Source organism: Physeter macrocephalus, chromosome 21, assembly GCF_002837175.3.
Source record: "Physeter macrocephalus isolate SW-GA chromosome 21, ASM283717v5, whole genome shotgun sequence".
NCBI classification, from domain to species: Eukaryota; Metazoa; Chordata; class Mammalia; order Artiodactyla; family Physeteridae; genus Physeter; species Physeter macrocephalus.
In genome coordinates, this window is record NC_041234.1 from 38,765,889 (window position 1) to 38,777,591 (window position 11,703).

Consider the following 11,703-nt stretch of genomic DNA (forward strand, 5'->3'; position numbering starts at 1 on the left):
CTAACACAACATTGTAAAGCAACTCTACTCCAATAAAGTTAAAAGAAAAATACGTAAAGTGTGGTATTTTCCCCCTTCATCCTCAACCCCCACTTTTTCCCAAATAACCAATGTTAACAACTTAGTATTTATCCTTCTCCAGGCTCATATAATTATAGGCATACACATACACACACATATATGCAGTCCATAATCCAATTTCATCAATTGTCCGAATAATGTCCTTTATAGTTAATCTTTCCTAGTTCAAGATCAAGCCCAGGTTCATACCTAGCACTTACTCCTTCAATACGGAACAGTTCTACCTCCTTTCTTTTAGTTTCTTGCTCTTCACATTTTAGAAGAGTTTAGGCCACCTATTTTGTGCAGTGTCACTCCATTTGGGTTTGGCTGGCATTTCTTCACCATTAAATCCACAATGGGGCTCTTATCCGGTTTCAGCTGAAACTGCAAGATACCTGCCTGGGTCACACCTGCTGCTGCTTCTGGGCCTGCAGGTCCTCACAGAATTTCGAAGAAGCATGTCCATACTGCTTGCAGCTGCAGGTGCTGGATACAGCTGGAATGTGCCTCCAGCCCAAGGCTAAACCAACACCCCCAAATACAGACACTTATTAATTGAGAAGCAAGCACTCAGTTTTAAAGAAGTAAAATTTATGAAGTACAAAGGCTCCAAAACTATTTTGTTGATTACTTGTAAAAATATGCAACAGAACAGTAACCAGTAAAATAATGGGAAAATTAGAAGCTTCCTAGAGGTGAGGAGAAACAATTCCACCACTCCTCATATTTAACCCTTGCAGGAAGACACAGGAGACTAAAGCTCTGAGTTCTGCAAGTCTGGTTGCAATGGCAAGAGCCCAGCCTGGTTTTCAAAACACCTACATCTGGACAGTCAATACCCATTTGCTCCTCAAAGGATGTGAGCAAAACAAAGAAACACTTCTCTTAACTAAAAATGCTGCTTAGTCAGAAAGAATTCCAAAAGAATCCAAAGTGGATTTCAGACATTTCTTGTCTCCTCTGTAAAGAATGGATTTTGAGAAATGTGTAATGCTATTTCTGAACTAAAGCTAGTCAGTAAAATGACTTGTTTGACTTTTATTTATTTTCTGAATACATGGAAACCAAATCCAAGAACAAACTTTTCTTGGCATCCTTGGCATTTGTGGGAAATAAAAACCGCATTGGAATGAATAACTGAAGCCTACCCACCTCAAGTGTTGGTTGTGAGGTCAAAAAAAAATGTGAAAGTGTTGGTCAATAGTAAATTCATAAGCAGGTATTACTGGTATTCTTACTGTTCCTTTTCTCATCAGTTTTCACTATTTATTATCATTTTCTTTCAAAAGGAAATTGAGACCTTTGTAAGTGTGTCTACTCACTTGGAAGGATTTCTTCGGGGGGGTCAATAGCCTGATTGCTAATTCAGAAAACCAGTGTGTCCTTATTCTCCTACAAACATCTGCATAACTATACACTAGTGAAATCTGAAGATTATCCCTATTTGGGGTGTCAAAATATCCAGGATAGTCTTAATTATAGATGATCTAATAAAATAAAGAGTGAAAATATATTTTCAAGAAATTTTCATTTTTATTACTTGCTGTTGTTCCTGTAGTAATCTTTCACCCTAGGAGACAGTTTAATTTATTTTAGTACAGACTTATTTCTGGTTTAAAATTATTTCAAAGTGTTAACTTTTACTTTAGCTATCTTACATATTTTCAGGAAAAACACAGGTATGGGGTTTTTGTTGTTGGTGTTTTGTTTTGTTTTTAATAAGCTAGGGTTGTTTTCCACCTTTCTATTTAGCTTATTTAGATATGTTGAAAAAAAATCGGGTTATGCATTTTTGGTGGGAGTATCAGTGAGGTGATGTGTCTTTCTCAGCATTAGGTCAAAAGGTCCATGATGCTGGTTTGTCCCAATATTCATGATGTTCATTTTGATAACTAGGGTAATGTGATTCCACCAGGTTTGTCCAATATAAAGGTTTTTTTTTTCCTTTGTAATTCATAAATACAAAAACTGCAAATATCTTGTTCTTCATCAAACTCTCACCTACTAATTTTAGTATCAATTGATTTCTTAATTTTATTTTCTTTCCTTCTTTATTCTTTCCATCCTTCCTTCTTTCCCTCCTTCCTTCCTTTATCTTTCTCTCTCTCCCTCTTTCTCACCTACCCCTTTTCTTGGCATATTGTGGTGAGAAAGACCTTTCTTTTCCTCCCCATTTATTTATCTGTTCACTGGTTTATTTATCTCAATATGGCCTCATACGTACTTTTATTATTCAATGGGATATAATATACTGTTTAGTTATAAACACTAACTATAACTATAATCTATGAATAGTTATTTTGACATTCAAATTGTTCCAGGTTTGTCTAGCCTGAGCCCCTTCATCATAACTCCTGTGTAATTTGGCATGACCCAGTCACTCCCTGAACACTTGCTTCCCTAGCTGATTCAATCCGATATTCCAGGCTCCCCCTGTACTTTTCCTGTCCCAGCCCTGCAATCTGTCAATTCTCCAAGGGGTCTTAGTTCCTTTTAGTGGAAAACACATGTGTATTTGTATATCTCTGTCTATTTCTATCTCTGTTAAAATATAGACAAGGACATTGATTTTTATCAGTGTTAGAAACCAAGTTTTAAAACTGATACATGCACTTCCAGTCAAAAACTACAGGCCGATATATGACAAACCCACAGCCAGCATTGTTCTCAATGGTGAAAAACTGAAACCATTTCCACTAAGATCAGGAACATGACAAGGTTGCCCACTCTCACCACTCTTATTCAACATAGTTTTGGAAGTTCTAGCCACAGCAATCAGAGAAGAAAAATAAATAAAAGGAATCCAAATAGGAAAAGAAGAAGTAAAGCTGTCACTGTTTGCAGATGACATGATACTATACATAGAGAATCCTAAGGAGGCTACCAGAAAACTACTAGAGCTAATCAATGAATTTGATAAAGTAGCAGGATACAAAATTAATGCACAGAAATCTCTGGCATTCTTATACCCTAATGATGAAAAATCTGAGATCTTCCAGGTAGTGCTGAAATGTCAGCATTCAAGTTAAGAACTTCTCAAATACTGTACTTTTAATCAAATAAAACTTCACATATAATTTTTGGTATCTGTTCCCATGACTACAGTCTTTCCCTGTGCTCATTTTCTGATCTATTAGGGACACATATCTGGTTGGTGGTCTCCCAAAAACTCTCAGAAATATTGTTTCTATATTTTGCCCTTATCCTCACCACATACACTTCAACTTGCTTCCATACCAGGTTCATTAGTTTCAACATAGTTGTTATAGGCAGAATCAACTGTATCTTCTGCCTACTTGACTACCTTTTCTAACCTGTCATTTCTTTGGCCTAGGACACGCTCCACTTTTTAGTCAGATCTTAAGTCTCATCCAACTAAGTCTCAATACTACTATGAGATCATATTTACCCTGCTAGTCTATCACTGTAATAAAATGTATTACCCATGTTTTTTAGGAAAAGATCTCATGATTTTAAATACTTTTTTACTAAAAACAAATGAATAGTCATATCTTAAGATATGCCAAATTTTGGGTGAAAAATATATATAAACTTTTGTTTATCTGTAATTAAGTTATAGTCTAGTGTTCTAACACACCATGCACATACATACATTCTTCTTAAGAAAAAACATTTTAGAGTCTTTACAACACTATTTCACGATAGATTTAAATTTTTCAATAATCACTTTCACACAAACTTAGCAGGTCCTTTTCACTCACTGAATTAGAAACTGTATTTTATGAATATTTTAAAAATTAATTATCAGTTTCGTGTATCAGATTATTTCTAATTTTCTTCCTTTAGGATTCACCAAAAGCCCAGCTACGCCGGACAATAGAATGTTGTCGGACCAACTTATGTAACCAGTATTTACAACCTACACTGCCCCCTGTTGTTATAGGTAGGTTAGCAGAGAAAAGTGCAATCATGATTCTCAGTGAAATATTTTCTCTGGTTTTAACAATAAGCAAGCTTTCTAGAGTTCAACACTACAAGTTATTTTTTCCTTTTAAGATGTGATCGAAAGGTAATATGTCTTTTTCATTGTTTACTTCCATTATCAGGTCCATTTTTCGATGGCAGCATTCGATGGCTGGCTTTGCTCATTTCTATGGCTGTCTGCATAATTGCTATGATCATCTTCTCCAGCTGCTTTTGTTACAAGTAAGATAATTATTTTGATGCAAAATATTTTGTTGAATATTAGATATAAACAGTTGTTCTTAAAGCCAGTAGGCAGAAACCATTGACAATGTATTTCAGGAACCATTAACTTGTATTTTCTGGTTATCTCCTTTAATTAACTATATTATAGTTTCTTAAGGGAACAGAGGACCTTACTACTAATCAATTAATTGGACACTACATTATACTTCTTGTTATGTTCATGAGTACTTAAGATATTCTTATTTATAGAATATTGAACTTTCTTATATCTAAATTTAAAAACCTGACCCCATATATGCACTACCAAATGTAAATTAGATAGCTAGTGGGAAGCTGCTGCATAGCACAGGGAGATCACCTCTGTGCTTTGTGACCATGAGAGGGGTGGGATAGGGAGGGTGGGAGGGAGGGGGGCGCAAGAGGGAAGAGATATGGGAACATATGTATATGTATAACTGATTCACTTTGTTGTAAAGGAGAAACTAACACACTATTGTAAAACAGTTATACTCCAATAAAAATGTTAAAAAAAAAAACTACAGGCCGTATGTAATGCATGCTTCTCACTTTCTGTATTTGTAGCTCCTTCTTCCCATTATTCTCAATGTATTTATTCTTTTCTTCAAGTCTTCAATACAAAAAATGGTTTTGGAACTGCTAACCCGTGCCACAATGAAAAGCAAACCAGTAAACTAGAGTTAAATACTTATTTACAGTTCTTTTTTTTTATTTTAGAAAAAAAAGAGCTTGCACATCTTTGTGTGTTCCCAGTGTTGGGGGGGAAAGCAACATCTATGTCATCATTAAGTATGATGTTAACATTAGGAATTTTATAGATGCCTTTATCAGGTTTAGGGGGTTTCCCTGTACTTCTGGTTTGCTGAGAGTTCTTATATATATGGATGTTGAATTGTGTACGATGTTCTTTCTGCACCTATTGACATGATTCCTTTTCTCCTTTATTCTGTTGATATGACGTGTTACATTGATTGATAATTGAATGCTAAAATTTACATTTCTGAAATAATCCTCATTTGGTCAAAATGCACTGTCCTTTTCATATATTGTTGGATTTGGATTACAAATATTTTGTGAAAAACTTATATCTATGTTAATGAGGGTTATTGGTTACTGATTTTTTTGCAGGGTGGGGTGGGTACGTCTCTGTCAGGTTTTGGTTTCAGGATTCTCCTGACCTCATAAAAACAAGATGGGAGTTGCCTCTTCATCTGTATTTTGAGAAGGTTTGGTAGGGTTGGTATTGTTTATTTAATAAACGTTTGATAGAATTCGCCAGCTAATTATTTGTTTCTGGAGTTCTATTTGAGGAAAAGATTATGATATCAAACTCAGTGTCTTGAAAAGATATAGAACTACTCATTTTTATTTCATCTTATGCCAGTTTGGGTTAGTTTCGTGTCCCAAGAAATTTTTCTATTTCATTTAAGTTATTGGATTTATTGTCATAAATTTGTTCATAATATTCTGTCATAATTCATGTAACATCCATAAGATCATTTATTGTAGATACTGGCAATTTTCTTAGTCAGTCTTGCTAGGGATTTATCAATATTTTTAATTTTTCTCAGAAAACCAAATTTGTGCCTTGTTAATTTAAGCTATTGTCTATTTACTCTTTCATTTATATATGTTCTTACCTTTATAATTACCTACCATCTATTTACATTGGGTTTATTTGCTCATCTTCTTCTAGATTCTTAAAGTAGAACCTTAGATTGATTGTAAACCTTTTTTCTTTTCTTATCTAAATATTTAAAACCATAAATTTCCCTCCAAGAACGTCCTCTGCTACATCCCACAAAATGTGATGTACCATTATGAGCATAAGTCAATGTACCTTCTAATCGTCCTTGTGATTTCATCTTTTATCCATGGTTTACTTAGAACTGAGTAGTTAAATTTCTAAATATCTTAGACTTACTGACTCCTAATTTAATAATTTTGTGATCAGAAAGTGGACTCTGTAAGATGTCAATCCTTTTAAATTTATCAAAACTTTTTTTTTTATTTTCAAGCATATGGTTGGCCTGTTAGGCTTCCAGGTACACTTGGAAAGAATGTGTTTCTGCCATTCTTATGTGTGGTGTTCTTTATTTTTATCATTATTATTTTTTTCCAAGTACAAGTAATTTTATTTTATTTTATTCTCTATTGTTAAACATCTTACAAGTAATTTTATTTTATTTTATTCTCTATTGTTTAACATCTTTATACAATGGTGTGTTAGTTTCTGCTTTATAACAAAGTGAATCGGCTATACATATACTGTGTGGTGTTCTTTAAATGTCAACGGGTTCAAGGTGGTTGATAATTCTGTCAGATCTTTTATACCCTTACTATCTTCTCTGGTTGTTCTATCACTTACTGAGAGATAGGTGTTAAAATCTCCAGCTATGATTATGGATTTGTCTGTTTTCACTGTAGTTCTGTCAGTTTTTGCTTCATGTTTTGGAAACCTTGATATTAGGAGAATATACATTTATAATTCTTTAATTGTTATATATTCCCAAATGAACTGGCTAATTTGTTGTTGTAAGTGTTTTTCTTTTCTCTGGTTATACTCCTTGTGATGAAGTCAATTTTTTACAGTATGAATTTGCTGGCTCAGTTTTCTTATGTGTACTGTTTGCACGGTACATATTTTTCCATTACATATTTGACTTTCAACCCCTCTGAAACTTTACACAAAGGTAATTATTTTATTTTGTTTTAAATTTTCTTAACACCTTTATTGGAGTATAATTGCTTTACAATGGTATGTTAGCTTCTGCTGTAAAACAAGGTGAATCAGATATATGTATACATATATCCCCATATACCCTCCCTCTTGTATCTCCCTCGCACACTCCCTATCCCACCCCTCTATGTGGACATAAAGCACCAAGCTGATCTCTCTCTGCTATGCAGCTGCTTCCCACTAGCTATCTGCTTTACATTTGGTAGTGTATATATGTCAATGCTACTCTCTCAATTCCTCCCAGCTTACTCTTCCCCCTACCTGTGTCCTCAAGTCCATTCTCTGTGTCTGTGTCTTTATTCCTCTCCTGCCCCAGGTTCATCAAAACGATATTTTTCTTTTAGATTCCATATATATGTGTTAGCATACGGTATTTGTTTTTCTCTTTCTGTCTTACTTCACTCTATATGACAGACTGTAGGTCCATCAACCTCACTAGAGATGACCCAATTTCGTTCCTTTTTATGAACCTAAGAATATCATGATATTAGTTAGACTTAAACTTTCCTAGCATTTTAACCCCAGAAAAACATTTCAAATCTTATAACACCCTATATTGGTGGTGGAGTGGAAGGAAGCAGATTAATTCTATGAGATTATTCCTATACTAAATCTAGTTTTTCTGTGGCATACAGTCATGAATTATTTATGCACCAGAGTAAGAACTCTTTAAGTAAGTTGATGGCCTTTGCTCTTCAGAAAACTTTGATGTTCAAATTGTATTTGGAAAAATTCTTTCCCACTGAAGAACAGGACTGGTAACCTCTGGAACGGAATGCCTTTGAATTATAATAGGAATTACTTGGCACCTGGAAATTGGATCAAAAGACAAGAAGTCCAAGCTAGTAATCAAAACGATAAGGTAGAAAGTGTTTTTGTCACAAAAGGAGAAACACACTAGTCATGATTTGAGTATGTTGGTTTCTGATTACTGCTAACTTGCAACCTGGCACCATCCCATTCCCTTTCACATGCCCTACTTGTTTGCATTTCATTGAGTGATTTTTGTGCTTAAAGAAGGTCAAAGAATGGAAAGCTCTATTTAAGAGTCCATACAAATAATGAATACATGCTTTGCAAGAGTGTGAAAAGTTCATACAAGATGAACAAATAAATTAAAAAGAATAATCAGCAAATTTAATGTTTTACTTAGTTGAAACAAGAATTTTCCTTACCGTTTGTTTATCTTTCTCTTCCCAATGAGATTTTTCAATTGTCATCCAGTGAACAAATTACTTTTGACTTTGATTGTTTTTCTTTCTTCATTCATTCATCCATTTATTCACTTTTACCCTTTAAGGAGGTTTAAAAGGCTTCATTATCCCAAACCCACATACTAGTATTAGAATAATATTTACATAAGAGTGAGTTATAAGAAATACTTCAATCAGGAAGCTGCTGTTGCATCTTTTGATGCTTGCCCTTAATTTCTCATACTGCCCCCCTTCCCACTGTTGCCTTTTACTCTGTATATCTAACCAATTACAAACAATAGACTTCATCATATTTTTTTTAAAAAATAATTAAACTCGGGGAAAGAGTAAGTCATTGATTCAGTAGAAAGGTAAAAATTATTATTTATTTTTTCTGTAACAATTTCACTTCCATTATATAAACTCTCTAAGCAATTTCCAATTACTTTTTCTTGATCTGAATGCCAGGATGCCATTTCATCTAAAGAGAGGTATCCTCACTTGGGAAATTCACAGACTACTTATCTAGAAATGAACCTTGACTGAGAGATCTGCTTTTGTTTTCCTCCCCAACTAGCTTTAAATTCTTAAATTGCTTTTTGCTGTTTACAATAGAAAGATGTTCAATAATGTACACACAGTGACAGCTGAAATACACTCATTTAATAAATATTTAAACTCTCACAATCCGTGACTGTTGCTATTTGCCAGTTTGGGCAATTTATCCAATATCATTCCCTACTTTTCAACTCCAATTTTTTTTCTTTTCTTTTTGACTGCTAAGGATGAGGAGGAAAGCTTCTCCCACCTTGACACTCACTTTGTTTTGTAGCCTCTTAGTCAAGGCATGGGGAGTTGTGGAGGCACAACCAGATGTACAGTCATGGTAATGCTACAAGAGACAACTACACTAAATAACAGCAAACTAAACACCACACCAAAGGAGATGTACCCATATGAGATACAGTGCAGTCCTTGACAATGATGAGGATTTATCCCTGTCTCTGTCTTTCCCTCTCTGTATGTCTGTCTCTGTCTCTCTGTCATTCCCTATCTCCGTCTCTATTGTCTCTGTCTGCATCCCTGTCTATCTCTATCTACCTCTCTCTTTGTCTACCTCTGTCTGTGTCTCAGTCTGTCGATCTCTGTCACTCTCTTTCTCTGTCTTACTGTCCCTATCTTTCTGTTTCCCTCTGTCTCTGACAATCTGTGCCGCTCTGCCTGTGTCTGTCTGGGTCTCTATCTTTCTGTCTCTGTCTCTGTATGTCTCTGGTGTTTCTATATCTGTCTGTATCTGAATCATGGTATTCCGTTTTTGCATGATATTCAGCCTGCTTTGTGCAACTGGTTAACTCTGCTAAATACAGTTTGTTTGCCTTGAGGAACACAAAACTGTCTTTCTCTTGCTGTGATAAATGATACTTATACTCCGGATATAGTCTGTGCCACACTGGGGTACTATTTCTTACATAACATCTTATATAACACCCATATGGCATATGCTAACTTATCTTGTGTGTTCAGGATAATTGTTAGAGACTTTCAGATACGTAAAACTGAACATTCCAGCAGATCTTGTTCCCCTGGGGTGGCTCCGTGGGGAGGATTATCCAGTAATAGTCAAACCAATTTCTTTTTATATATCTCCCAGGAAGAGTAACTGGCTCCCTATTCATATATGCTTTGTGACCTGCTATCCTCAAATTAGGGAAAATAATAACTAGCAAGGATGGCCCCAAACTTGTCTTTGATTCTGACAAAAGTCATGGGGCTATCAGAAGTGAACACAGCTAAATTCATTGCCTGGTTTTTATAATATAGGCCCTTGACTTCAAGACTTGATTCAAGGACTAATAATCTTTGTGTTCTGTATGATTGCTTGTTTGCAGTTGGCCAGTGCATCCTGTCCAGAGTCTTAAATGCTATTGCACAGCCAATGTCACATCAGAGCATTCAATGAAGCATTCTACAACAAAAGGAGCAGGGGAGATCAGCCCATGTCAAAATAAAGACTACATTTTCTAAATAAATTCCTCATCAGCAAAATCAGAGCAATGGTGGCAATCTAGATAACATGGATTAATGTCTTGTGGCCAAAAGGGGGTACTAAAAATATCTCTTGACATCCAGGCTAGGGCAAGTGATTCTCCCATTAGACATTAAAAAATCTCATAGAATGCCAACTTCAGATGAGATCATGAGATCTCTTCACACTGAGATCATGATAAAGTGAGACACAAGAAACGCCGCTTCATAAGTTTTTTCTAAGTACACACAAAAGGAAGATCACTGTACAAAACACCATATATCCCTCTCCTAGCTAATAGGAGTGACAGCTAGCTGCGGGATTTTGTTTTTGTTTTTTTTTTTGCTTTGTTTCTTTGTTTTCACCAATTGCAGCTTTAACCTCACTCTAATCTATTCTCTCTATCCAAGAGGTTTATGAAGACACTCAGTCGTAGGAATACCGTCTTCCTGATAGTATCCAATGCAGATCAAAACTCTGCTTCCTTAAAACCTCACCCAAATCACCTAAAACAAGGCCAAAAGTTTTAATATCCCTTTTCTATCACCCTCTTACTTATATGGCCCAAACTTCCTCACTGTGTGTGTTCTCCCTCACTGCAAGGAAAAGTAAATCCCAGCATGTTCAACTACAAATGTGTTCCTGGTGGTCCTCAGCTGGGAGTCAATGACATATTGTGTCACATTAAACTTGATGACAGAGCAAAACGAAGAATCAGATGTGTTTACTACAATAACCCCACATGCTTATATTTCTAACATAACATTAAGTTCACAAAGACATTTAGATTGTATCCTTTCAACCGGCAATTACAAGGGCTTGAGACTGAAAAGAGGGCTGGCATACTGGTGGAGATATTAATAAGATGAACAGTAAAAAAAGAAATCAAACATAAAATATATTGAAAATAGATTTCCATGATAGTGGAATGAGAGAAAGAAGGAAAAGGTTGAGTTTTGGACAATGAGTTTGAGATGATAGTCTACCAGGTCACATGCTCTATCGCCACAGAAGATAAGACCCAAATTCCTCTAATTCCAGAGGACAGGGTTTCAGAACAAACCATCCCTATGGGTGGCTACCAACCTTCCTCAAGCCCAGGCCCCAGCCTCCATAACATCTCAACAAGCACGGTGAGACAAATGAGATCCTGATGAGACCCTGCAAATCCAAATGTGACCACTTTGTATTTCCATATTTCTAACTCCTCCCCACCCCCACAAACATCATCCACCCACTTTGAGGTTATCCAGGCAACCTATGTATTCAGAAGTAGAAAGAAATGTAAAATTTACTTGGGGCAACTGATGATAGAACAGCACTATTTAAGAGGACTCTCTGCACTGATTGAAATGTTCCATATCTGTGCTGCACACAGTACAGTAGCTACTGTTTACACGCAGCCACTGAGCACTTCAAATGTGAGACTGAGAGACTGAATTTTCAATTTTACTTAATTTTAATCAATTTAAATAGTCACATATGACTAGGGG

At 35.5% G+C, this 11,703-nt stretch overlaps 1 protein-coding gene across 1 annotated transcript in view; it reads right to left on the reverse strand.

The window, feature by feature from the left end:
- LOC129391728 (protein Abitram-like) overlaps positions 1-11,703 on the reverse strand; it is a 169,404-nt gene that overhangs the window by 59,423 nt on the left and 98,278 nt on the right. The window lies entirely within an intron of this gene.